The sequence below is a fragment of the Sinohyriopsis cumingii genome, chromosome 6, assembly GCF_028554795.1.
Source record: "Sinohyriopsis cumingii isolate HCF-2022 chromosome 6, ASM2855479v2, whole genome shotgun sequence".
NCBI lineage: Eukaryota > Metazoa > Mollusca > Bivalvia > Unionida > Unionidae > Sinohyriopsis > Sinohyriopsis cumingii.
In genome coordinates, this window is record NC_142966.1 from 163,431,483 (window position 1) to 163,458,959 (window position 27,477).

At 39.1% G+C, this 27,477-nt stretch overlaps 1 long non-coding RNA gene across 1 annotated transcript in view; it reads left to right on the forward strand.

Annotated features, from left to right (window-relative positions):
• The window catches only part of LOC149798444 (uncharacterized), a 35,464-nt gene extending 14,552 nt beyond the window's left edge, over positions 1–20,912 (forward strand). The window contains exon 3 of the long non-coding RNA XR_016422018.1: positions 20,750–20,912. This is a non-coding gene — a long non-coding RNA (uncharacterized LOC149798444). The remainder of the gene's footprint in view (positions 1–20,749) is intronic.
• Positions 20,913–27,477: the final 6,565 nt, after the last annotated feature.

Consider the following 27,477-nt stretch of genomic DNA (forward strand, 5'->3'; position numbering starts at 1 on the left):
ACCTTTATCAGTCGTGATAAAAGAAATACCGTGGAAGGAAATCAATGACAGTATTCAGACTGTGGAGGAATACCAACACTTGTTACGAGAACTGTGTCCATAGCATTGGGGTCGAGGTGTGGTGTGTCTTAGTGACATCCTTTCTGGGATTTCGATTATCACACAATTCCTTGTGGGCTCTTTACGAACAATACTTACCACCAAAAACATGAAAGAGGTACCTTTAAATCTCTACGAGAGACTCATTCTGTTGAAAGCATTGCGCTTTCATCTTGATGCTTCTAGACCTCGACGTGGAAAAAAAAGATTCGTCAAATTTTAGGCACTGAAGATGTTAACACAATGTGTGTGTAGGTTGTGACTTACACCCTCACTGGCCAGATGTACTTGACTGGAAAAGTCATGGTTTCCAGGCTTCGACAAAAGAAGTGGCACACTATGCCCAAGATTTGTGATGGTCAAGTTAAACGTTCAGTGAAAAAAGTAACTTTTTGTGTCAGCCATAGTGTTAGAAGAACCCGAAACCGAGGAAAATCATTATCTTCAGGACAGGACCGTCATCGACATGGACGTCCCGGAAAGCCATTTTGACAGAACACCTGTGTGATTTGTCTATATTCCACTTTGATCGTTTTTATGTGCATTGTATTGATGTACTTAACCCTTTGGCATTAATGTATTTTTCTCTTTCGTGTTCCAATTAAAAAATATTTTGAAACAAACGTGTCCTGAAAAAGTACAAGAACTCTTGTATTGTCTGTCTTCGTTTCAAAAGTGATATCCCTTCACTGAGGCTACCTCTGCTATCTGTGCTCCCCCTTCCTCCACTTTCAGTAATCGACAAAAATTTAGATCGTGCCAGTTGGGAGGCCTTGTATCTTCGCCATCCGTTTAACATGTTAATTACTGAACCGAGCGGTTCAGGCCAAACCGAATTTGTCAAACGTTTGACCGAATATAAAAATCATTTGATTGATCGTCCAGCTCAACGTATCGTGTGGGGATGCAAAGAAAGGCAATCGGCGTACAGCCTCTTGAGGGAAAGACAGGAGATTTCTTCGTGTTTGTGGAAGGCATTCTTGGCGAAGACGACGTGATCGTGTCTGACCCCAGTCAAACTGATCTGGTCATCTTCAATGGCATGTTAGGAGAAGAAGAAATTAAACTTGTTGACGCGCATCACCGTAATACCAGTGACATTTACATCACCCAAAATTTGTCTCAACAAAGTAAAGTCCATCGCACCATCAGTCTCAGTGCTCATTGCGGGCTCTTGTTTAAAAGCCATAGATATAAATCGCAAGTGCAAGTGTTAGGAACTCTTTGGCTGACTCATGCGTACGACGATGCCACTCAAACGACACAGGCTTACTTACTCGTGGATTTAAAATGCACTACCTCCGATAATTTGCGATTTCGTACCCATCTGTTTCACCACTGGTGCAAAGATGGAGGGCCTGTCGTATACATGTTGCCATTGACTTAAAAAGAAAATATAAAAAAAACTCTAATCTTCCCGTCAAATTGATTCGTGCCTTTTACGGCTTCAGTCGCGAAAACAATCCACAAATACGTGCTCGTGTCTTAGAAGCCGATCTCAGAGAAGTCTTACAATGGTTTACTGTAATAGCACGTCAAGTACTGCAAGGTATTTTTCACATTTGTCATCAAAGCAAAGGCTTTTTGACAGAAACAAAGTAGCCTTGACGCAACTGACTGATCCACGCATCGACTCTCATACCAAAAAGCAAATAATTTTGAAACCTGGAGGTAACGGTTCTCCAGGAGGTGTCATTCATTCACTCCCTCTTAAAATGGGATCCCAATGCCCCCAAAGTTACCCCCAAGAAAAGTACCACTGCCCAACCTAAACAGACCCAGAAGAAAAATAGCCCTGTTGTCAAGGCCAGGTCAAAGCCCCAGATAAAGAAAAGTCACAAGAAAAAGGAAAATAAAAGCCCATAGAAAAAGTAAAGACCACAGCAAACAGCTTCTAATCGCAAGAGAGGTACTGCAGTGGTGACCGTACCTCCAGTAGACTCAGGGTCTTAATGTGTACCATTGCTAGTGATGCCAGCCAAACCCAATTTGACACCCATCCTTCCCCAGATGATAACAAAATGGAAACACTTGTCTACAGAAACAATGCCTCCGGCACTGCCACCCTCCTCCTTTTTAGCTAAAGTGCCAGATGCTTACAAAGTATCTGCCCCCAATATAAAATTCCAAGAAAGAGCAGGCATATTACAGAGTTTACTGGATTTATCCAAGCAAGAACTATCCCGATTTAGTCCGTTGCGAACCTCTCTACGTCGAGTGTTGCCTACCATCAAATTGATACGTAGTAGAGACATGCAATGGCTACGGATTCAACCACAACAAAAGACATGGGCAAACGATGGGTATCGGTGTTTTTGTTCTGCGGAACAAACAAGGATGTCACTCCAGGAGTCATCCCTCTTCTAACCCTAAAGGGAAGAAAAGGATAGGACTTCCTCCTCATTTAGTCAAACATTGGAACGTGTTGTCCGTCCTGTCCAAAGCCCCTCCACTCATGCGAAAACAACTCATTCAAACATCTCCAAAGACGTCGTCGATACCGTGTGCGAATTATGCCTGACTGTCTTGAAAGGAACGATACATTTGTCGCAATATCAGAAAGAATGCTTATCTAAGCTTTGACACGTTCCTCGCCAAATGGTCCAAAAGAAAATGCCCATCCGTCAAAAGAAAAAGATGTTGGTGCAACGCAAAGGATGTTTTCACCTGTTGTTAGCCCCTATTTTGAAAGGAATAAACGGATTACAGGACTCGTGATTGGAGCTGCTTCACAAGGGATAGGTCAAAATTAAAAAGGGTCAAGAAGAAAAAAGGGGCCTATGGGTCAAAAGATCTTAAATCTAACCTTTGGAATATGATGGAAGGACGAAAACTGACTTTAGTGCCTAACAAATGACAGACGGAATTCCATCGTTGGCAAGAACAACGAACCCAATATTTACCCCCAATCCTCATTTGATCGAGATGTCTCAGTGACAACACGAACTGCAATCGTTGATGGATCTCAGCGATTTTCAGAAACGGAAAAATCGCAACGGTAAGGTCAAATGTTACAACGACTTCAACTCTTTCACCAGAAGGCTTTGGACGAAACAGCTAGACAGACTCTGAAAGATTTTAAGACCCTGATGAAAAGTCCATTACTGCCACCACCACCATGGACCAAGACAGACGCAGACACACGGATGCCTGAGGAAGAATAAGCACGAAAATTCTTTCAAACACCCATTACTAGTAAGATTTCAGCGTCATTGTTGACTCCTTCCCCCACACCCCAAAGAGAAGAACTCAAAGCTTGGGTTAAAAAGATGATGTCCACTCCTCCTTCGATAGAACTGAAAAAGAAAAAAAGCAACCAGAAGTGAAAAGAAAGAGGCAAGACCAAAACCACCCCATTACCGTTACCACTATCACAATCCGCGACTTCTACTCCCGTAGCACGTTGGACACGTAAAGCCGTTTCCATGCCACCACCTCATCCCAGCCAAAGTAGCATCCGTGAAGAGTGGGTGACTTATTTCAAAACGTCCTGATGGAACAATTGTTAGCCAGCATTTACTACGACCCATCCCATCCTGCAGGATACGAAGGAGTTCAGAAATTGTATCGTACTGCCAAAACCCGACTCAAAAGTGTATGTTTACCTCAAGTGCAACGATGATTACAAAAACAAGCCACGAACACTTTACACAAACCCATTCGACGAAACGTTTCCAGAAATCGCACCCGAGTGGATGGTATCGATCATCAATGGGAAGCCTATTTAGCCATGTATCCCATTTGGCCACCTACAATCGTGGCTTCAATATTTGTTTTGCGTCATCGACGTTTTTTTTCCAAATTTGCCTGGGTCGTGCCATTGACTTCTAAGTCGAACACTGAGTTAGTGAGAGCCCTCAAACTGGTGTTGAATACAAGCGGTCGTCACCCTGTACGATGACAAACCGACAAAAGCACCGAATTTCTGAACCAAGCATTCCAAAACGAATTAAAGAAACGAGACATTCATTTTTTCAAAACCGGGAATCCCAAAACCAAAGCCAGCATCGTGGAACGTTTTCAACGCACCTTGAAAGAACGCATGTGGAAACATTTTACAAATCAACAAACTCTCAATTACATCGGTGTCTTACGCGCCTGTTTTAAACGTACAACCAACCTTACCATCGAAGCAGCGGATGTTTCCACTCCAAGAAGTGACTACCGTTAATGAAACGGTCGTCTTTTTGAGCGCATGTTTGGTACGTCCCTGGCTGTGACTGTCCTGAAGAAAGGCGGAGTATTGACGACGGGAGATTGGGTGCGTATTGGCAAAACCAAACGCACTTTCGACAAAGGTTACTTACCACCGAATAGTTTCGAGTCACTGGTCGAGTGCTTGGTCGTTATCCTGCCGTCTGTAAATTGGAAGACATGATCGGGGAAGTGTTAAAATGAATTTTTTTTACTTGCCCGAGTTACAACGAGTGACCAAAAAGAAGACGAAATGTACGACATCGAAAGAATTCACGATTAGAAAACCCGAAAAGTGGGAAAACGTTGAGTCAAAGAAGTCAAAGTCATTTGGAAGGCATATTCGTCGAGTTTTGACTCTTGGATTGACGCTTCACAAGTCATCTACTATAAAAAGAAGTGACCATCATGCCCCTCAAGACAGCCTCAACCACCACAGTGACCACTCCTTCTCCCAGTTCTTCTCTGCAAGATATACAAAAGCAACCCCTCTGCGTGTGGTGTAGAGACGTGTCCTTAAAACGCAATCGTCTTTTTTACGCGACATCTTTGTGATGTATTGTGTCATCGGTGCTGCCATTATCAATTTGAGTTTTCAACAAGGAGACAAACAACTGTGGACCGTTTATCTGAGCAGTTTTATCGGTTACATTCTCTCCAATTCTTTCCTAAAATATTCTAATGGTAACAACAGTAGCCTTGCGTCCAATTCCAGTCACCCTCCCAACATTCACCATGACAATAATCACAACAACAACAACCCTATTGTGGACACTTCTCTAACTTCCAGTGACCCCTCAGACAGCAGAACTCTGGAATTATGACTAACCAATATTACTTGACTTTATCCCGTGACAGTTCCATGGATGTGTTTCTCCATAATAAGTTGTGCTGTTTTACGGCCAAATTACCTCAGGCCATCCAAACGGATCACGAAGCCCATTTGGATGTGGCTTTGGTCGAAATGATTGACTCTACACAAATAAAACAAATCACTGAGGTCGAAGTTCTAAATGACCAAGTGCAACAATACTTGAATAAAAACGAAACTGTAGATTCCTTTATGAAACGACATGTTTCCCCCAATAATCCATGGTACATCTATCTGTTGAAAATTCTTGTAGGCTATTACTTTCACGGTCAACACCTGGTGGACACGACTTGTTTCAAATTCAATGCGCTATTTGCCAAAGATTTGGACAAAGCCAAACGAAGTGTCATCCTCGAATACCAGAAAGTGGCTCGTCACCTGCTGATGAATTTTCGGATGGCAAAACGTTTTCTTTGACATTTTGTCCAGAATTGTTTTACACTTTTGGTGGAAACCTCAAGATGGTCAAGGGTCCACTCATGCCACCAATTGCCAACAACTTGATTTTTGCGAAGTTTTTTCGACCCCCGGTAGAACTGAACCAAGGACTAAATTTGATCTTTGACTACTCCGATTTAGTTGAGTACCGTTACTGCTTGTCATTCCTTACAAAGTGGATTCTGCCGGGGCTAATGACAAGGAAAGTGGAAACACCTATCACGTTCACAGTGAATTTGTATTTACATGTCAGTAAGTTGTATTTCGACAGTGTCAACATTGCTATAAAAGGAGATCTGGGACAAAATATTTCATTCACCAAAGGGCAAGTCACGGGGAAGGTCCATTTTTGAAAACGACTCTCTAACAATTTGTAAGTCATTTATACTGTGTAACGAGAGTCTCGAAAGCGATGACATGGTTTAGCTGATGCTAGAGTAGCTCCCGTCAACAATGTCATGCATTCCTTGTTCAGCGAAGTGGACTTGTACTTGAATAACAAACTGGTCATCAGCAGCATTGATACTTACCATTATTGAGCGTACCTGGAAAATCTCTTGACATACGGGAAAGACACCAAGAATACTCATATGGATGCTTGCGTGGTATGGAAACCTGACACAGCAGGCGTGGACAAGTTTAACAACCCAGTTTTGACAGGAGCTGACGATCCTCACAATGTGGGCTTTAACGACCTTCGAAAGAAAATCATGCAAGGACGTAGTTTAGAACTGATGGATCGTTGTTTGCAGTTGGACATGTGGTTGCAAGTAAAGTATCTGCTGAACGGAGTGGACATCCGTCTAAGACTGAATCTTAGCAGTACCGTTTTGCATTTGATGGCTCATGCCGACGAGTACAAAACCATCACCCTAGAAGCCGGACACTATGTGCGATACGTGGAAGTGTTACCTGAAGTGAGAAACGACATCAGTCACACTTTGAGCAGAGCGACTGTGAAGTATCCGATTACAATCGTGGAAGTGAAAACCTTTACCATTGCGGCTAGACTCCAATCCATGATGGAAGATCATCTGTTCGAAGGACTGTTACCCAAACGTTTAATCGTTGGTATCGTCAACAACGAAGCCCTCAACGAAGCCATCACTGCCGATCCTTTTGAGTTTTACCACTGCAGAGCGTCCAAGATCGAAGTCAGTCGCGGTGGCAAAATCGGACCCTTTGAACTGAAGTTTACCGAGAAGAATTACTTGAGATCGTACTTGTCCTTGTACGAAGCCACGGGACAGTTAGAGACCAAGAGCAGCCACGGCATTTCGTACGACGATTGTGCAGGATGTTACGCTTTGTGGGCTTTTGATTTAACTCCAGACCAAGGCAGCGACGAGGAACATTTCCATCATAAAAAATCTGGTCAAATGCGTGTGGAACGTCAGTGTGCAGAAGCTCTACCTAACACTGTGAGCGTCATCTTGTATGGCGAATTCGATAACACTCTAGAAATCAACAAATCAAGAGACGTCACTGTAGACTATCAGAAGCTATGTCTAACGCGTATGCTCTTAATAAACGCAACAAGAAAAGAGTGCAGACAACAAGCTTTGTAAAATTTAACAAATAATGTATTTCCCTAGCACAACAAGGCAAAATGAGGAAAAGAACTTAGGATTTTAAGAATCAAATCCAAAAATAATCCAAGAATAATCCCAGAATTTAAAATTAGAAGTCCTAGTAATAAATGTTCTAATGAATTTGAGTTCGAGTCCTGGCGAAAATCCAAAATGGAAGACGATGACGTATACTTTAATTAGTGTAGCACTGATGTGTCAACGGTTCTTTGTTGATCCACAGAAAATAATATTCCGGCGTTTGAATTCGGAATAAAATTTCAATAAATGTCTCTGTCCAAGAATTCTGTATCAACGTTTAAAAATTCGTCGATGAAACGAATTAATCTCTTAGAATCCAAATAATTTTAAGAAAAATCAAAATGTAACTCTAACTGGTCACAACAGAAAGAAAAACACCTTTCAGTGTCAAAGGTAAAATGCCCTACTGGCTGATTCATTTCAAGAAGACGATTATACAGTCTAAGTAAGACGCAAAATTGATACCAGTATTAGGGTCACGTATCACTTTCTAGAAACAGATCGAAGCTTCGAATACTTAGAATCACATACTCCCAGTCAGCCTCGATTTCATTCTTATCAATCCCACATTATGGATGAATAAAAAGAGAAGTTGTTTACTTGATTCTCAATCAAGTCCATGAACTAGGTCAGCATAAAGATACAAAGTTCTATTATTAGGTGTTTACGAAAAACAGTCAGGCTAAACTAATTTCTGAAAAGTGTCAAAGTCCAGTAAATAAAATTACATTACTTATACATGTAATGGAATTTTAATAAAAGTTAATTTTAAAACTAAATTGAATCAAATATACATAACATATGAAAGACACGGGTGTGGAATAGAAGAAGAAGACAGGGGAACAAGTCTTCAAAATCCCCAAAACCGAAGATTACGGTATTGAAGCCAATCAAGCTGCCTGTGCACTCGCAACCACAACTGTGAATTGGGACAATGCCTGGAATAAGTAAAGTATTTGTGGGGCCCATTCTGTGAGATGTTATCACTAACAGGTGCGTCTGAAGCTTTTAATTTAAAAAAATCAGCCCTTTTCAGGGATAAGCAGATCTCTAGAAAAGAGAGACTGATCAATTACCAATTTGTATGAATGTGGAGTAGTGTGACTATAAACACTGACTCATTTACTGAAATGTGTGTTTGTGTTTGCGTTTATATGTGCGCGTACGTTTGTGGATGTGGAGTAGTGTGACTATAAACACTGACTCCTTGGCTTGTCTGTGTTGAGAGTAGATAATGAGGTTATTTTCGTCACTCTTTGTTGATTTTAGATAATGGATTTTCCCCCTCTGTGTTGATAGTAGATAATGGATTATTTTTCTTCCCTCTGTGTTGATAATAGATAATTTGTGAAGTTATTGTAAGGGGTTTGTTTCCTTCACGTCCGTGCTTCAAGTATATGAAGCACAGCGTTCGTCATTCGCGCCATTCAACATTTAAAAAATGGTCAGGAACCATTTGGAGAAGGTGAACAAGCTGCAGAAGTATTGGATAGCATAGAAGTGGTGGAGGAAATGTTGGTTAGGATGCAGTATGGAGCTTATAGCCCGCGCAGCCTAAGAATGGAGATCAATAATTTGAACAAGGAGAAATAAATATTAAAGGAACTAATCAAAGGGAGACAAAAAGAAAAAGTGGGATAAGGAAGATAAAGAACAACTGAAAAGATGGAACGAAAAAATTTACAAAGAAGAGGAGAATGAGGAGAGTAAGAATGAGGAGAAGGAGAAACAGGAGGATGTAAAGGATGAGAAGAAAAAGAGGAAAAAGAACGTATTGGAGAAAATAAGATGTTGGTGGAAGAGAAGAAGACAAAAGTTAGAAGACAAAGAAGAAGTTACCCAAAAGCCCTTTTCAGGGATAATCCAGTGCATAGAAGATATACCTATTCTGTTGCCTAAATGTTTTTAGTAGCTTGTATAATTATCAGTGTGGTGGTATAATTATGTGTTCACACGTACGTCTGTGTGTGTGCACTCGTACGTTTGTGTATATGTGTATGTTTGTTTGTTGTTGCCAGTTTAAAGTATCGTGACATCATCCATCTCTAATTCCTATTGACCCTAGATAGACCCAATCCCTTGTCGCTCTACATTCCATCTGTTCCATTTTTTCCTTTGACCCTCGATTGGCCCAATCTGTTAAATGTTAAATTCCCGTTATGACCCCAAAGTACCGGGACCCTAATTTAGCATAGAAGTCCCCTTGATTGCGAAGTGTCCCCATTTACTACAAACGCTCTCCCGGAATGCGCCGAATGAGTTGATCAGACTGACCCCGGAACTGATTAGCATTGCAATTGCTCTTCTCTCTTCCGCCAAATCCAATACGAGGCTTCCCTTGCCTGTTGGCCAACCTTGGTTACTAACTTCCTGCGGATAGGTCCTGTAATCCTAATTACTCCCATGGCACACCAAAAGGTATGTGATGCAAAGTCCCGGCATCATATTTCCACCGTTAGATTCCAAGCGTTCCATCCGTTCTCCTGTTACCCGTAAATCAGTGCCGATACGTTTTCAATTTATTGTCATGGACTTCCTCCATTCTAGCTTTCCATGGCACTGTCAGCTTCAACACAATCACCTGTTTGGTACCGCCTGAACGTATCAGGTCTGAAGCTGGTGTTATGGATGTCTCTTGTGTACTTCAGCTATCCATTTATATCATATGCATTTTTCAATCCTGCGCTTTTGCAAAAATGCCTCTTGCTTCAGTCTCTTGCATGTTTGTCTCGCCGCTTCTCACAAAACTAATGAAATTTGGGCCACTTTTCACCTGGTGCATACATGCTGTCAGCAATCTCAGAAAGCACTTGGTCAACGATAACGACCGTCTGTCAGAGGTTCATTGCAGGATGACAGCATATGATCTAGATTTGCAAGTCTCCAACAAAGTTTACAGTTTTGGTCATCGGTTGGTCCCAATGTATTTAGGTTTGTTGGTGTAGAGAGTACATCACTCTCTGAGCATAAGAGGAAGCTGATTTTCTTAGCATCAGTCTCCCAGCTGTCACTCCAAGATATTTTCCAGGACACTTCCTGTCGATGTTACTTCCAATGGTTAGTCTACATCCTCATCGAACTGTCTCCATGCTGTTATGTTTAAACTCACATCCCATTTCATTCTTCGTTTCTCTCGTTTACCGTTGCAGACCTTTCCTGACTAACTAGCTAGAGCCTCCCGCACAGATTCGCTTAACCATATATATTCTCCTCCTCGATGCTGGACTAGTTTTTATCCTCTGGCACTTGGAGGTGCTGGAGTATCCTGGTCCATCTCCTCCTCCGTCTCAAGAGGTTGCAGTGTGAGTTGTAATAGTTTCAGAACCAGATGACAGCCCATCTTGGTTCGGTGAATTTTAAGCCCCCTCTCGTGTTTACAGGTGTTTCTATGAGGCGTCGTAGCGGACAAAAGCTGGTCTAATAAAAAATTTGCCTTTGAAATTTTGATGTCATATGTCCAGAATTCTAATTTCACGTGTTGTCTCAAAAATGCTTGCCCTTATGGTTCCATTTTCTAGATAGAGATTTTAGACTGTATCTGGTGAATTAAACGGTAGTAGTTGAAAGTTATATTTTCTATGTCGACGTTTTAGATTGTGTCGCTTGAATTACACGTCGGTGGTTTAAATTTCATTGTCATGCGTTGAGAATTCTTAATTTACGTATTGGTTCAAAGAGTTTATGTTGAAAGTTCTATTTTATATGTTTAGTATTTAGATTTCATCTGTTGAATTACACAGCGCTGGTTGAAAATTCGATGTTCAGTGTCCATTGATTATATTTTATCTTCTGAATTACACGGCGGTTGTTGAAATTTTAATGTCATATGTCGAGCGTTTCAGTTTAACATGTTGAATCACATTGATTGTGCTGAAAGTTCCATCTCATATGTTGAGTTTTTAGATTGTATCTGTTGAATTACACAGCGGTGGTTAAATATTTTATTGTGCTTGTCCAAATTGCTATTTTTTATATGGTGAAATGATGTGTTGGTTTTAAAAGTAACATTACACAATGTCCACTTTAACAATTCAAAATAATATCAAGTATTAAGATACATCATTCGTGTATTCAATTATGAGGCGCCATTACATTTCATGCATTTACAATTGGAAAGTTACCATTCACAGGTCGAGAATTACAATGAATTTCTTCGCTAGAGGTCGCTGTCGTGAACAGACCTCGTTATGTCTAAACAATAAGGCTGCTTCTCGTTGCTGTGAAATTCAACAGATGCAGTTTAAATACTCGCCATATGAAATGGAACTTTCATCAGAAACCGTTACATACAACGTGTGAATTAGGGATTTTCGACATATGATATTGAAATTTCAACCACCGCTGTGAAATTCAAAATATACACTGTAAAATGTCGACATAAGAAATAGAACTTTAAACTGCCACTGTATATTTCAAATTATAAAATCAAAAATCTCGATCTTGAAAATGGAACTTAAAGGACATGCAATTTTATCCATCACGTGATACTGGATTTCTCGACGTACAACGTCAAAATTGCAACTGCAACTTTCTCATTGGACCAGCTTTTGTCCACTACGGCACCTCATATTTTTCCATAACTGCAGACTCTAGATGTATCCATATTGCTTCGTTGTCAGCTGACCAAACGTGTTTGTATCCGTTGTCTGGCTGCTTGGTCGATCATCCTCTTCCGCTCTCGCATGACCTTGGGGGTATCTCGCAACATATTTATCCATAATGAAGCTGTAGTTTTCTCCTTCACATGAGTTGTGGTCTGGATTTGTATTTAGTACTGGCTTTACATACGGACACGCTAAAAAATTGCTTTATTATATGTATTCTAATTGTGTCTTATCGACTTACCCAAGGAAGTAACTGAACGCTATTTTACCCTATGTGTCGTTGCCCGAAAATAACGCGCGTCATAACATTACGTCATTATCCAACGCTTTAATTAAGACGTCATCCACCTTTTCACATGACGCACATGCGCTTGATTCGGAGGGAAACCAATGTGTACACTCACCTGTACACATTAGTTTCCCTCCGAATCAAGTTCCTGTGTTATGACGCCATGTAACTTAACCGAAGTATTCATGCGCGTCGTGAATGAAATTACCTGCAAAGTTAGAAAAGAGCACATTCATCTAAATATCTGTATTTCTTTTTCTCCTAGTAGTAATGTGACGAGGTCTGATAACGATGTAAATTATAAAAATCTGATCTTGTATGTGTACTCTCTACTGTTTCAGATATAAGTTTTACCTTCCAGAATCTTGTAGCTACATGCCCCTTTTTTAATTTCATTGATGATCACTTTGTCACCAACTAACATATGAAATACTTTTATTGCACAGTGTTCGAATGTAATACGCAAGTACCGTGTTTATTGTAGTGTTGGAATGTAGAACGTAAGTAACATGACTTTTCGAATACAGATCTTTCATTGGTCAGTTCTGATATTGGTATGTAAAACATTTACTTCCTTGCGAGTTGTTTACTGAGAAAATACCATGAATTAAACCAAGGCAGTGCTTGCGAAAACTTGAAAACTTTAATATTAATACCATCGATCGTCTTGTTGTTCCCAATACAAGTTTTGATCTGGCTTTTTATTTTGGGGGGCTCTAAATTGTCTCAGTTACATTGGTAGTCTTTTTTTTAAATAGCAGTCTTTTACAACTTGACCTGTTGTTTGTCGGTGTATAACGCAAACATAACTCTGAACAGTGTATGTGTGTATGTGTGTTTTTGAGTCATTTGGACTTTTAACGTAGCTTTAAAAAAAAAAATTAGTCATATCGCTACGATGTCTGCAGTGTGGCAGTATATAGTAATGTCTAGCACTGAGGCATCATGCCGCATACATGTAGCATGATATCCCACCCTTTCATATTATCATGACACCAGACCGACCAGTCCTAACACTGCTGAACGCCTAGAGAGGCAGCTGTTAGTATCATTTGTATAAGTCTTTCGTATGACTCGGCCGGGGTTCGAATCCGCTACCTTCCACACATGTTAACACTGCACACCCATATTTGATGTTGCTTATCAGAGATTTCATTGTTAGCTTTAAATTATTGGTTCGAAGGACAGTGCATTGAGCAATGAAAGACATGAATCGAAACGCTGATGATAGTTGAGTGCGTATTATTCATGGGTATAATATATACAAGTAGCTGGAACGTGTTGTGACTATCCGAGTTAACCGTCCACACGTTTTGTTGTGCGTTTAGGTCATTTTCTGTTCAGGCATCCATGTCCCACAGACACGTTTCTTTTCTCTTGATACGTAATAAATCCCCGTGACGTCAGTCTGGTATTAGGACCGAACTCGGTCAACCACTTATGAAAGTTAGGCAAATATAACCATGTTAAAAGCGTTATGATCCATTTATGGTATTATTGAAACAAGTTAGGTATAAAAAAAAGTTCTCTAGTGAATTCGTGCTTGAAAAAAGAAAAACTTGTTTTAGCCAAGAATAAGTCATTTCAATCAAGCCATCGTAAGGCCTTCAAGGCCAGAGCGTGTTCAGATTGTATGTTGCGTGCCGGTTTACGTGCATCCTTTCATCTTGTAAATTGCCAAGTTATCAACAACAACATCATAAAGTATTTGTTTGAAGTTGCATTCTCAGCGGGTTTGGAGATCTTTCTCACATCATGATATTTAGATATTATGGGATGTTTAATTACAGAAAACCAAACCTTAAATCGTTCCCGATGCTTTTTTGTTGTTGTTGTGGGGTTTAATGACATTTTTCAGCACACGATAGGTTATGTATGGCGGCCAGCATTAATGGTGGAGGAAGAACCCGGGAACACCCCGGGAAGAACCACCGACCCACGAGAAGCTACTGGCAAGCTTTCTCACATACCCACATTGGCCGAATCCTAGACTCGAACCCACGCAGACAGAGGTGAGATGGCAGTGATCCGTGACGGAGAGCGCTTTAAACCACTCAGCCATATATGTGTGTGTGTGTGTCCAAACGAATGTAATCTACTTACACATAAAGCATCCACCATCTACTGAGATTGCTTGAAATGTGACGATATTTACAAATATGACAAAAATATAATTGACTACATAGTCTTGATAACTGGCCAATGGGTGACCCTTCCATCGTATCGACTTACAGGCCAATACAGCTTCTCGATACTGTTGATAAAGTTTTGAAAGACTGAATTTTAAACATGTATTTAATTACTTCCCTAAAAATAACATTCTTACACTTTCCACGTATGGTTTTGTTCCGGATGGTATTGCACTTAGTCATTTAACTTGCCTCTATGACACTTTCTGTAAAGCAATATATTCCTGTGAGGAAATCGGAGTTGTGTTTTGAGACCTAAGTAAAGCTTTTGACTACGTATAGCATAAAGGACGCGTTCACAAACTGAAAGCTACTGGCATTATGGGTAGCCTTATGAAACGTTTTTTTTTTTTAGCTATCTCAAATGCAGAAGACAACGAGAGATACTTCCAGCCGTGTTTCAAAGTGGTAGTGTGTTAGAGGTGGTGTGCCCCAGGTATCTGTATTAGTTCCCTTACTTTTCTTGACACAAATAAATGATATTGTATATGATAAACACTAGTCTTATATAATTTCGTCAAAGCCTAAAATCCGACATATAAAGAAATTCTCGTTTTAAAACTGAATCTCTTAAATTTTCTAGAAAAATTAATAAAGTCCCTCGATCCACCGCTATATGCTCAAATAAAGAATTAAGGAAGTTGACACCCAGAAACATCTTGGAGTTTTTCTCTCAATGACTGCTCATGGCACAAACCACAGGTGCTCGACGCGAGCTAAATGTTAAGAAAAAAAACAATCATTTAAAGGAAAAAATCATACAGAGTGACAAAAATACCGTAGATTACCCCCATGACCTGTTCTGACATAGGACCCTTTCTATCATAATATATAAGAGAGAAGGTACGGAACTTCCAAATACTTCGCTCCACCCGTGACCCTCGGAAATAGCAGAAGGAAATCGAGGGTCATGGGTGGAGCGAAGTATTTGGAAGTTCCGTACCTTCTCTCTTATATAATAGAGAGGGTCCTATGTCAGAACGGGTCATGGGATAATCTAAGGTATTTTTGTCACTCTGTATGATTTTTTCCTTTAAATGATTGTTGTTTTTTTTTCTTAACATCAAGCTCGCGTCGAGTACCTGTGGTACAAACAAACTAGATTTTGTAAAGGAAAAAGCTTGTTCAAGAATTAATGTAGTGCGTAAATTCAAATTCCAACTTTTACACGACACATTCTGGAATATGGTAATGTGGTTTGGGACAATTGCACATAGCTCGATAAAAGTGAATTAGAAGAAATACAAAATGAGACAGACAGGATTTTGACTGTTGCAACAACACACTTATGTTGCCAGAACACTTTTATTGGGGTTGGAGGAAATTTCAAATCTTCATGCCCGACAAAGAACAAAATGTAGTTCACTTAATCAACATTTATTTACAAAGAATATAATCACTGCATTGTAGATTTGGATCTGTAGAAAGTACACAACGCTACTTCTTATTGTGAGTTTGTTACCATGAAAATCGTATAAAACTGTTTCGATCCATCACGCCATACGGTAATTTAACTTTATATACCTTCTTTTGCTGTGATACAACGCATCCGTATGAAGTAAACATTCGTATGTTCGATGCCGTTCATAAAGTTTTTGAAACGTCAAAGATTTATGTAAGAGTACATGTTTACTATCAGGCATGCACTTTCACGGGTCATGAACAGCTAGCTGCAAACAGCTAATGCCACTATTTTTCTAAATGATTCGCCATCGCGTCTGCAATGACTCGCTCTAGAAGGAAGGACTGTTCACTTTCAATCTCAATTTTTTTTCTTTTCCTTTTGATGTATTTATTTATGTTTGTCCCTCCTCTTTTTTTCTCAGTATTTTTCTCAACTATCAACACAATGTTTAAGCCATTTTAATTGACGATTTTCCATTTAACTTCTTTCTTTTGTTTATCATCGTCTTTCATCTACTGCCTAATTCATCCTCCTGTTTTATATATCTTAGCTAAATGTCAATGTGTAACTGAGAGAGTCTTCATTCTGAGTATTAAAATGTATCTTTTGTCATTCAGACTTAATATCATCAGCTACATATTCATATATATTTACAATTATTCTTTTTTTTATAAAAGGTGGAAAACATAAGCCATTGGTTTCGTTCTAATCCTTTATCTTCAATACTTGACTAATCTGTACTTAAAAATGTATGAAATAAAATATATTTAAACTAAACTAAGTAACTATGTAATACAGTGGGATGCTTCAGTCACTAGGGTGACGTCATTACTTCATTTCTGATATTTAGCTAAAGAGCGCTGTTGTCTTGTGATAAAATTATGTGAAATGCAATTTTATGGTTGATCGGTCATGGGTTATGGCTGATCCGACATAAAAGTAATTATGAATGGTATTTATGCTAAAATACTGTGTGTGTGTGTGTGTGTGTGTGTGTGTGTGTGTGTGTGCGTGCGTATACACACATACATACATACGTACATACATACATACATACAACACACATACACATACATACGCACGCACACACACATACATACATACATACGCGTGTGTGTGTGTGTGTGTGTGCGTGTGTTTCATTACACACAGAAAGTGCATGTGACCCAACCTAGAAATTTGTATTTCCTTTTATTCTAAATTGTATAGTATGAGATTTGAATACCCTAAGCATGAAGGTTGACTGGATTCCTTCCTTATGAAATTGTGACAATAGCTGCAACATCAGGAAGATAACTCTGAGAACCAGATGTCGTGAATACTACATTTTAGCACTTCCCAAATCCACAATACAAAAGGGGAATTTATAAATACTTGCATATATACTAGTTTTTGACACTGTCCACGTGTAATACGACAAAGATGTCGAAATCACCGTTTGTTATCACATTTTATTGATCATTGTAACCTAGATAGATTTTTAAAAATCTATTTTAAATTTAGATATACTTCGGTTCATTAACGTGCATCTATCGTTCGGTATGAACCGGAACATATTACTATTCCACCCAGAAAAGGTACATTTGATTTCTCACACTAGTTCCGATGAAAAAGACTTAACTGTCACTGCTTAAGTGTCATTCGTTTAACTTCATTCGCTAGAACCAGTTCACGAACATCTTCTGAGACTTATTATTGGTCATCGATAGATGGGTTAGTTTTCTTCATTCATGCTTGGATAGCCATAAATATGTATACTTTACTAAAAGTGTATGGTACTTGAAAGTTCCATGTTTACATGTATAATAACTTTCACTGAGTAATTACCGCACGTTTAGGAACACGTGATTGATCGTCCGAAACGTTTGATGGATCCCTATAAGTATCTGACCGAGTTTTATTATTATTTGTAACGTTTTTATATTAACTTTAACTAATTAATTCGCGTTCGTTAATTATTAAGTAATGCACACATAACTGACCTTGCAAATCTGTCATCCATCAACCATTAATAGGTACATGGGAGTTTTCATGCTTAAAATTCATCAAAGATTGTATATTTTTCATACCTTTATTTTAACTTATTAATATTCATTTGTCGTGTGGATGATGTGGTGAGAACTAGGGTTAACGAGTTCGTTCTTTTCACTCAAAAGTGCTTTCGTCTCACATTTCCACGAATCGTCTTGCATGGGAATTCCCCGTTTATCAGGCGACCCTATCAGCTCAAGCGGTAACCAACTGCGTCACACATAATTTGTCGTCTGCTGCCTATGTTAGGTCAACGTATAGGCCCTACATGTTCCTTGTGTGTGAACATACAAGTACATGCTTGAATAGTTCATTGCACTATGGATAGCTAAATGGTAAATACGATGAATTCGAAGCGGTAATGATTATTCAGTGAGACGACACTTTCAGATCAATTATCAAATTCAAAGTTCAAACTGATTTTACAGGCGTCATGAAGTGTATGTTAAAACTAATAAAACCACGTGGCTATATGTCTGAAAAACAGCACCTACGTGTTATAAATGACCGATTCTAAAAGACTGTATCACTGTCATAACTCATACATTTATAGTTTTCTTCCTATTACATTCTCCAACACCAAGCCTACCAGTCCTAACACTAACTTCTTAATGCTGAGCGCCTAGCGAGGCAGCTGTTTGTACCATTTTTAAACGTCTTAGGTATGACTCGGCCGGGGTTCGTACCCCACGACCTCCAACATCCAAAGAGGACGTTCTAACCACTAGGCCACCGGAGCGGTCACACCAGTAATGTAAATTGTCAGTGACTGAACTTACATGACCTGTTGCTATCGATATTCTGTCACCCGTACGGTATTGCATACCTGCTTAATTCAACGACAGATGGTACACATTTATGAGAAACAAATTCTTGATTACATATACATGTAGTAATAAAATTGTTTAAGTACAGATTTAACTGTCACCACAACCACAATCATAACTGAAACCGACAGAAAATCAGTCATTAAATAGTGTCGATTGCAAACCCAACTTTAGTGATAATCGAAATTTGGGTGCAGCGGATGTTATCCAAATAGACTGCAAGCTTGCCAGCAAAACAAACTTCGCGTCTGAATGCTGAAATGAACGAAAATAGCAACCAAAGTCCTAACAAGTTAACTCACGATCATTAAATATAATGTTTAAATTTGTTAAACTCTGAGTATGTTGGAGAGCTCTGTAATGTTTCTATAGTACAATCATCCCCCCAGCAATGTTCACTGTATGAATCCGCACAAGAAATGTGTTAACGAAAATATAAATATCTTGCTTTCTGTATAAAGGCATTCATTAATTTGACAAAACACAGTCTGAAGCAGTATATACACAATGTAAAATTGTAGACCCTCACTGTCTTAAATACTGTAGAATTTCGGAACGTCTTCTATAGATGTAGTAATACAGCCATAATAATGACCCTCGGGCCTGTAATTGGACCCATCTGGATTCGATCGATCGATCGATAGCTAGCTAGCTAGATAGGTAGGTAGGTAGACAGACAGACACACACACACACAGACACATACATACATACATACATACATAGGGGCCCCGAGTGGCCGAGTGGTCTAAAGCGCTCACCGTTACGGATCACTGCCATCTCACCTCTGTCTGCGTGGGTTCGAGTCTCAGCCTCGGCTAACGTAGGTACGTGAGAAAGCCTGCCAGTAGTTTCTCGTGGGTCGGTGGTTCATCCCGGGGTTTTCCAGGGTTCTTCCTCCACCAATTAGACTGCCCTATCCTGTGCTGAAAAATGACGTTGAACCCTACAACAACAACATACATACATACATACATACATACATACATACATACATACATACATACATACATACATACATACATAGACAGACTTTCCGTATTTATGTATTGTTTGTGTTTACATGTTATACTTGTGCTCGATGTATCTTTATTTTTAGATGGACCTTATTTCACCAATAGATAATGTACTGTATCATGTGTGCCCAACGTACGGGTTATTTAATGCATCGGCTATTATTGCTCTATTTCTGTTTCTAATCAATCAATAGATCGATCGACAGACGATCAAACAATCAACCATACAGATAATTTAGTGGCAGTAGGTCGTTGTTTGATGATTTTGAGAAGATTTCTCACTTCAATGTAGTTTTTGCTGTCAAAATTACTTTTGCAGTTATTGATGTAATAATTCTGACATTTATCAAAGTTTTGTTTATGAACGTGTCTGCGTGTTTACGTATAAATGGTATAAAAATTATTCATATATTCACTATATAAACGTTGTGATGTCAGGATGAATCTTTTCCTTTTAAATCAGAATTGTTATATTTAATGTCGATACTAGCGTCCGTTTTACAGGCGCATTGTTTAAGTTCAGGACTTGAAATATCTGAAAAAGAAAAGCACGCATAAAACCCCATAAGATTGTAATACATCACTAAACAGAATTTGATCCGTTGAAACAGTGTCTGAGGGGCAGATTTATTTGCCAACTTTAATATTGAACCTCTTCTAAATTGGAATGTTAATATGGAAACATTGCTTGATTTAAGTCAACGGAAATTTGCTCCATTTGAGTTGATGGAAATTTGCTCCATTTGAGTCGATGGAAAATGTATTGGTTTGAGCGAAAGGAAAACTGCTTGATTTCAGTCAATATAAAGTTGTTGGGTTTGAATCAATGGAAAATTTGTTGATTTGAGTCGAGGGATAATTGTTTGATTTGAGTCGATAGAAAATTGATTGATTTGAGTCGATGGAAAAATTATTGATCTGAGTCGAAGAAAAATTGAAAAAACGCACAAAGTTCATTAATTCTAAATAGCATGACAAGCGTATTATGCAAGCTTTCAAGTAAGTGGTAATATCAAAAACATTTCCCACCCACTCACCACACCGTGGCCAAAATCAGTGAATTTTTAAATATAACGTTGAAATATCCATACACTTATCTGATCAAAGCGAAATAACCTTATTTGTCGTTTGTATCCTTCTTAATTTTAGATTGTATACGCTTTCCATTTTTATTTTAGATGACTACGGTGGCCATTGACGGAACTCAAGAATATCAGACACTCCCTTCACACACGCAACGGTCATTTTAAGCAGGGTATAACCGGACTGTCTGTGATAAAACCGGACAAATGGCCACACAATTCATGGAATAAATCTGTATTTCAAGATATATAAAGGTTCAGTTCAAAGAACACATCACCTTTGTTATGTTTATATCAAATGTGTTTGTTTTATCTCAAGAGTGCTTTATCTGACGTCTGTGTGGTCCAGCGTAATAAATAATGGCTTTACACTAAAGGGAATGTGATTTGCGAAAAGCTCTCATTGAATGAGCACATGCGATATTACTTTGGTTTTGGTGTTTTACGAAATAGCAACACGTGTAGGTTATTTAGTGCTTTAGTATCATTTGGCGTAAAGTGCCATCTCAAGAACACATTTAAACTGATATGGGATTTAAAATATTTACATTTTCTGATTACTAACGACTGCACCAAAATTGTATCATTTTCATATCTGATAATCATGAGAGACAAAAAAAAAACGATTTAAACTTGGTCTTGTTGTTATTAATATGTTTGATAACGCATTAATCACTTTAGATCAAATAATTACAACTCTGTACTCAGTTTTGGTCTAAATTCAGTTCTACAACTTTCCAGCAGAGTCTGCCTTCAAGACATAAACTGGCAAATTCATTATTGATCGATCATCTTTGAAAGTTATAAGAAACTGCTGACTAATAATTATATTCCAACAGATTGCCAAAACTATTATAATTCGTCTGGATTGTCTTAAACGTTACTTTGAGTTGACGCACGAAGAAGCTACTCTTTGTACCACATGGAATCTTTCTGTATAAGTTTCAGGAGTTGAATCAAATCTTAAAGCTTGCGGTCTTACGTCTCATCACACACCTACGACTACAGCAGAGGATCCTCGAATTTAGTTATAAAAAATGGTGTCGAAAATATTGCGTTGCTAAGATGTCAGGGATAGTTTCGTAAATTTTCCCCTGTCAAATTTCCTAACTTAAAGCTCTGATGTGACTTTTTCAGCTTATATGTTGTTCTTGAAAGTTATTCGAGGCATGTACACCTCTGATATTTACTTCACAACACACATATGTTGCCGGTGAAATACCAATAGTCGGCTATAAAGCATAACTAGTCACCCTTAAAAGCAGTAGACGCGTGGTTTCAAGGCAAATAGAATATCTCGCAAACGGCCTGGATGGCAACCACTTTGACTTTAATGAAACTGTTCAGTATACAATGTTTATCAAAATTATCGTCTAGTGAAAGGGCGTGCGTCTGCACCAAGAGCAAATCTTGTTGTCAAAAATGACCTTCAGACGCAAAATTTTGGGGTTGGTGGGTATAATCCTGTTTTGCTAAGAAATTCCATTGACTTGTCATGTTAAATGAATTTATATTTATGTTTTGTTTCATGATAGCTTTTATCTGCCGTCGACAAATTTTATTTAAGATAATGGGATTCGGACGGGAGGCTGTCGTTATTTTATGTTGTTATGAGTTGATACGGGGAAAGGTATATCCCAGAATTTCCAGATCAGTATAATGTGGCCGTTTACAGCCATTCACATGTCACAATGCATATTCAGTTCATAAGCATTGATATCATTACACAGTAATACGCAACAGACGTCACAATGTACCTCTGACAACTCAAAGAAGCACATCTGAGCCGCCAAGCTTCCACAGTCTGGTTCTTTATAGCTGTATTTTCTTTTCTGATAAGAAAATGAAGCAAGGAGCGAACTAATGTGCTAGCATACTCAGAGAGCGCGCGCGTGTATGTGTTAGATTTTTAAAAAAGCTTTAAAAAATTTCAGTCATATCCCTACGATGTCTACAGTGTGGCAGTTTACAGTGATGTCTAGTACTGGGGCATCATGCGGCAGACATTTAGCATCATGTCCCACCCATTCACTTTATCCTGCCACCAGGCCTACAAGTCCTAATACTAATCCCTTAATGCCGAGCGCCAAGCGAGGCAGCTGTTAGCACCATTTTTTATAAGTCTTTGGTATGACTCGGCCGGGTTTCAAATCCTTGACCTCTCGCATCCCAGACGGAAGGCTCTAACCACTTAGGTTACTGGAGCAGTCGCTAGAGTATGTGATATGAGGAACGTAATTGCTAAGAACAAGATAATTTTCAGGCCAGTTCTCTCCTAACTTTTTTTTAACTTTCCTCTAAGAAAAAATGTATCGTCACTATTTACACACAGTTTCAAACAAGGGAAAGCTACCTTTCATTTCTTATAAGCACATATGAACCAAAATGTGATATGAAAGGGAATTTTAAGTAAGTAAAATGTTGCTTGCATACTTACTCCGCGCTTTCTTTTGAAGATGTAACGTTTTGTTTCGGAATAATACTTTCATATTCTCCACCAGAACGTACTGTCATGTTTATCCAGTTAATATAAGATACAATCTCTTTCATACCAGTGTGGAACTGTGAATCATTTGGTATGCGTGTGAGTAAAAGAACCGTTTGTTTATTTTGTTTCTTTTAAAAAAAAATATTTTAGTATCAGTCGTTAGCACCAATTATTGATATCAAAGAAAGAAATATGTCGAGAGTGAAGTATTACTTTGTTTTCTCTATGGTGAGTGAAGCTGAAATAATACTCTGTTTTCTATATTGTGAGGAAAGGCGCGGTATTACAGATTTTTCTCTATGGTGATGAAAAGTGCAGTATTACCTTATTTTCTCTATGGTTGGGAAAGGTTAACTATTACCCTGTTTTGTCTATGGTTGGGAAAGGTACAGTATTACCCTGTTTTGTCTATGGTGGGAAAAGGTAGAGTATTACCCTGTTTTGTGTTTGGTGGGATAAGGATAAATATTACTCTATTTTCTCTATGGTGGAGAATGGTGCAGTATTACCCCGCTTTCTCTACGATGGGAAAAGAAATAGTGTTACCCTGTTTTGTCTATGGTGGGGAAAAGTGTAGTATTATTTTGCTTTCTCTGTGCTGGGGAAGTTTAGTATTAACCTTTTAATCTATAGTGGAAGAAGGTACCGTATTACCTCGTTTTCTCTATGGTGGGAGGGTGCCGTATTACCTCGTTTTCTCTATAGTGGGGGGGGGTGCTGTATTACCATGTTTTCTCTATAGTGGGAGGGTGCCGTATTACCTCGTTTTCTCTATAGTGGGAGGGTGCCGTATTACCTCGTTTTCTCTATGGTGGAAGAAGGTGCCATATTACCTTGTTTTCTCTATGGTGAGAGAAAGTGCCGTATTACCTCGTTTTCTCTATGGTGTGAGAAGGTTCCGTATTACTTTGTTTTCTCTATAGCAGAAGAAGGTGCAATATTGCCTTGTTTTCTCTGTGGTGGGAGATGGTGCCGTATTACCTTGTTTTCTCTATAGTGGGAGAAGGTGCCGTATGACCTGGTTTTCTCTATAGTGGGAGAAGGTGCCGTATTGCCTTGTTTTCTCTATAGTGGGAGAAGGTGCCGCATTACCTTGTTTTCTCTATAGTGAGAGAAGGTGTTGTATTACCTTGTTTTCTCTATAGTGGGAGAAGGTGTTGTATTACCTTGTTTTCTCTATAGTGGGAGAAGGTGCAATATTACCTTGTTTTCTCTATAGTGGGAGAAGGTGTTGTATTACCTTGTTTTCTCTATAGTGGGAGAAGGTGTTGTATTACCTTGTTTTCTCTATAGTGGGAGAATATGCTGCATTACCTTGTTTTCTCTATAGTGGGAGAAGGTGCAATATTACCTTGTTTTCTCTGTAGTGGGAGAACGTGTTGTATTACCTTGTTTTCTCTATAGTGGGAGAAGGTGTTGTATTACCTTATTTCCTCTATAGTGGGAGAATATGCTGCATTACCTTGTTTTCTCTATAGTGGGAGAAGGTGCAATATTACCTTGTTTTCTCTATAGTGGGAGAAGGTGCAATATTACCTTGTTTTCTCTGTAGTGGGAGAAGGTGCCGCATTACCTTGTTTTCTCTATAGTGGGAGAAGTTGTTGTATTGCCTTGTTTTCTCTATAGTGGGAGAATATGCTGCATTACCTTGTTTTCTCTATAGTGGGAGAAGGTGCAATATTACCTTGTTTTCTCTATAGTGGGAGAAGGTGCAATATTACCTTGTTTTCTCTGTAGTGGGAGAACGTGTTGTATTACCTTGTTTTCTCTATAGTGGGAGAAGGTGTTGTATTACCTTGTTTTCTCTATAGTGGGAGAAGGTGTTGTATTACCTTGTTTTCTCTATAGTGGGAGAATATGCTGCATTACCTTGTTTTCTCTATTGTGGGAGAAGGTGCAATATTACCTTTGTTTTCTCTATAGTGGGAGAAGGTGCAATATTACCTTGTTTTCTCTGTAGTGGGAGAAGGTGCCGCATTACCTTGTTTTCTCTGTAGTGGGAGAATATGCTGCATTACCTTGTTTTCTCTGTAGTGGGAGAAGGTGTTGTATTACCTTGTTTTCTCTATGGTGTGAGAAGGTGCCGTATTATCTTGTTTTCTCTATAGTGGAAGAAGGTGCAATATTACCTTGTTTTCTCTATAGTGGGAGAAGGTGTTGTATTACCTTGTTTTTTCTATGGTGTGAGAAAAGTGCCGTATTATCTTGTTTTCTCTATAGTGGGAGAAGGTGCAATATTACCTTGTTTTCTCTGTAGTGGGAGAAGGTGCTGTATTACCTTGTTTTCTCTGTAGTGAGAGAAGGTGCTGCATTACCTTGTTTTCTCTATAGTGGGAGAATATGCTGCATTACCTTGTTTTCTCTGTAGTGGGAGAAGGTGTTGTATTACCTTGTTTTCTCTATAGTGGAAGAAGGTGCAATATTGCCTTGTTTTCTCTATAGTGGGAGAAGGTGCAATATTACCTTGTTTTCTCTGTAGTGGGAGAAGGTGTTGTATTACCTTGTTTTCTCTATGTTGTGAGAAGGTGCCGTATTATCTTGTTTTCTCTATAGTGGAAGAAGGTGCAATATTACCTTGTTTTCTCTATAGTGGGAGAAGGTGTTGTATTACCTTGTTTTCTCTATAGTGGGAGAAGGTGCCGCATTACCTTGTTTTCTCTATAGTGGGAGAAGGTGCTGCATTACCTTGTTTTCTCTATAGTGGGAGAAGGTGTTTTATTACCTTGTTTTCTCTGTAGTGGGAGAAGGTGTTGTACCTTGTTTTCTCTGTAGTGGGAGAAGGTGCCGCATTACCTTGTTTTCTCTATAGTGGGAGAAGGTGCAATATTACCTTGTTTTCTCTATAGTGGGAGAAGGTGTTGTATTACCTTGTTTTCTCTATAGTGGGAGAAGGTGTTGTATTACCTTGTTTTCTCTGTAGTGGGAGAAGGTGTTGTATTACCTTGTTTTCTCTGTAGTGGGAGAAGGTGTTGTATTACCTTGTTTTCTCTGTAGTGGGAGAAGGTGCCGCATTACCTTGTTTTCTCTATAGTGGGAGAAGGTGCCGCATTACCTTGTTTTCTCTGTAGTGGGAGAAGGTGTTGCATTACCTTGTTTTCTCTATAGTGGGAGAAGGTGTTGTATTACCTTGTTTTCTCTGTAGTGGGAGAAGGTGCCGCATTACCTTGTTTTCTCTATAGTGGGAGAAGGTGCCGCATTACCTTGTTTTCTCTATAGTGGGAGAAGGTGTTGTATTACCTTGTTTTCTCTATAGTGGGAGAAGGTGCCGCATTACCTTGTTTTCTCTATCGTGGGAGAAGGTGTTGTATTACCTTGTTTTCTCTGTAGTGGGAGAAGGTGTTGTATTACCTTGTTTTCTCTATAGTGGGAGAAGGTGTTGTATTACCTTGTTTTCTCTATAGTGGGAGAAGGTGTTGCATTACCTTGTTTTCTCTATAGTGGGAGAAGGTGCCGCATTACCTTGTTTTCTCTATAGTGGGAGAAGGTGTTGTATTACCTTGTTTTCTCTGTAGTGGGAGAAGGTGTTGTATTACCTTGTTTTCTCTGTAGTGGGAGAAGGTGCCGCATTACCTTGTTTTCTCTATAGTGGGAGAAGGTGTCGCATTACCTTGTTTTCTCTATAGTGGGAGAAGGTGTTGTATTACCTTGTTTTCTCTGCAGTGGGAGAAGGTGTTGTATTACCTTGTTTTCTCTGTAGTGGGAGAAGGTGCCGCATTACCTTGTTTTCTCTATAGTGGGAGAAGGTGCAATATTACCTTGTTTTCTCTATAGTGGTAGAAGGTGTTGTATTACTTTGTTTTCTCTATAGTGGGAGAAGGTGTTGTATTACCTTGTTTTCTCTATAGTGGGAGAACGTGTTGTATTACCTTGTTTTCTCTGTAATGGGAGAAGGTGTTGTATTACCTTGTTTTCTCTGTAGTGGGAGAAGGTGCCGCATTACCTTGTTTTCTCTATAGTGGGAGAAGGTGCAATATTACCTTGTTTTCTCTATAGTGGGAGAAGGTGTTGTATTACCTTGTTTTCTCTATAGTGGGAGAAGGTGTTGTATTACCTTGTTTTCTCTATAGTGGGAGAAGGTGTTGCATTACCTTGTTTTCTCTATAGTGGGAGAAGGTGCCGCATTACCTTGTTTTCTCTATAGTGGGAGAAGGTGCCGCATTACCTTGTTTTCTCTATAGTGGGAGAAGGTGTTGTATTACCTTGTTTTCTCTGTAGTGGGAGAAGGTGTTGTATTACCTTGTTTTCTCTGTAGTGGGAGAAGGTGCCGCATTACCTTGTTTTCTCTATAGTGGGAGAAGGTGTCGCATTACCTTGTTTTCTCTATAGTGGGAGAAGG